Raw genomic sequence first — 2195 nt, forward strand, 5'->3', positions numbered from 1 at the left:
TTCTTACATGTATTAAGAGCTAGACTATGTACAAAAGGCAACATTTTTCTATTTCCCCTTTGGAACCAGACTAACTTCATTTAGGCTCATGCAGAGCCCATTCCCAGAGAAAATACAAAAAGATAGGAGAAGTCTCTCTGGAGAAGGAAATCCTACCAAAATTGCCCAGATTGTCAAAGATACCCTTATTACTCCTACCATATCCAAACATCTGCTATTCAGTGACAAATTTAGACACCACTCTATGGACCTGGGTTGGGTCACTCTGTGGTGACTTCAGTTTAATCTGGTGATGCATGACTAAATAACATTTCTGCATCTCCAAATCCCCACAGTACTGGCATATAAGAAGCAAGGATAAAATTACAAATGAGGCAGGGATCCTAGTCACTGGTCAGGAAAGACTCTATGGACAACACTTCTGAAAAACACTAAGTCAGCAATGTCAGACTGCATTCTCTGTGACAGAAATCACTTCTGTTCCCTTTAGTAATTGTTCTGACTGTTACAGAGCATTCAACCATGGACTGGAATGTGTATATACAAATCAAGAAGGTACTGCCCCGGCTCCGTTCAGCTCAAAGTCCAGGACACCCAAGAGATAAAGGCTGGTTCCTTCCCAATAGTCTCAAAAGAGACAGTAAATAAGAAGTCCACACAACTGGTAACATAAATAATAGCTGAAATATAATTTTAGTGTTTTTGAAAGCTGAATATCACATAAAGTTTGGTGTCCTGGAATAAAGATGTAGTGAACTATGTCTATTATTTAAATAAATTGGCAGAATTTTTTCCATCTGTGGGATCCCCCTCTACTCTGCTCTTGTGAGGCTCCATCTGGAGTACTGTGTCCAGGTCTGAAGCCCCCAATACCAGAAAGACAGGGAGCTGTTGGAGAGGGTCCAGAGGAGAGCAACAAAGATGATCAGGGGACTGGAGCACCTCCCCTATGAAGACAGGCTGAGGGAGCTGGGCTTGTTCAGCCTGGAGAAAAGAAGGCTGTGGGGTGACCTCACTGCAGCCTTTCAGTACCTAAAGAGAGCCCACAGACAGGAGGGGAATCGACTCTTTGGAAGGATAGATAACATCAGGACGAGGGGAAATGGTTTTAAGTTGAGGGAGGGGAGATTTAGGTTGGATGTCAGGGGGAAGTTCTTTACAGAGAGAGTGGTGAGGTGCTGGAACAGGCTGCCCAGAGAGGTTGTGGATGCCCCGTCCCTGGAGGTGTTCAAGCCCAGATTGAATGGGGCCCTGGGCAGCCTGGTCTTGTATTAAATGGGGAGGTTTGTGGCCTTGCATGTAGCAGGAGGGTCAGAGATTCATGATCCTTGAGGTCCCTCCCAACCCTGGCCATTCTGTGATTCTTTGATAACATTGCAAATCTGGCTCCCCAGAGCCCTCATACCCTGCATAAGATAGCAATATCTGTAAGATTCAGCACAGTTTTGGATATAAACAGAACAGCTGCAATTCAGACAGAGACAAAGCAATAGAATGAACTTTTGACTCTTTTATCAGCTTCTTGGGGATTGGTGGTTTTTGTCCTTGACAAATTACACATGTAAAGTTGTTTTGAGAACTTCAGTGCAGCCTTCCACTTTGCAGAACAGGTACAGATTCATTCTGAGGGCAGAACATAGCAATGCCATGAGGTTTTGTTGGACAAGAATACTCACTGAATACCTGAACACCCTACGTCGCCTGCTGCTAACAAGCATCTGAAGACAACCAGTGTCTTCACAGAGGCAAGTCTCCCTTTGCGTAGGAAAGGTAATCAGTAACCTTGTGACTAGTTATTAGACTTACAAAAGAAATAGTGAAAGGTGAGACGGATCCCATAAGTGAAAGTAAAAGGGCAAGAAGGCTTCACAGTGAAGAATAAGGGAGTGAAGGGGAATAGTTAGAGATAGTTTATAGAAGCAAGAATGTAGAGCTTGTTAGAAAATAAGGGGTGGCAGACACTGTGTCTGCAGTATTGGAGGGAAAAGGAGGGCATTGGCTCTCACCCTGTGTTCCTGACATTCCAGGCCATCCTGGTAGAGCAGGATGATGTAGAAATAATTGTAACTAATGTTGTCAACCCAGCATCTTTCCTTGGCGGAACTCCTGCAGAACCAGTATTTTATGACTGCTTTGAAACAACTGAAGCTGCATATTCCAGCCGGTCGGTTCTGAAGGACAAACCCTGAGAAGAT

Source organism: Meleagris gallopavo, unplaced genomic scaffold (genome assembly GCF_000146605.3).
Source record: "Meleagris gallopavo isolate NT-WF06-2002-E0010 breed Aviagen turkey brand Nicholas breeding stock unplaced genomic scaffold, Turkey_5.1 ChrUn_random_7180001950367, whole genome shotgun sequence".
In the NCBI taxonomy this organism is placed as follows: domain Eukaryota; kingdom Metazoa; phylum Chordata; class Aves; order Galliformes; family Phasianidae; genus Meleagris; species Meleagris gallopavo.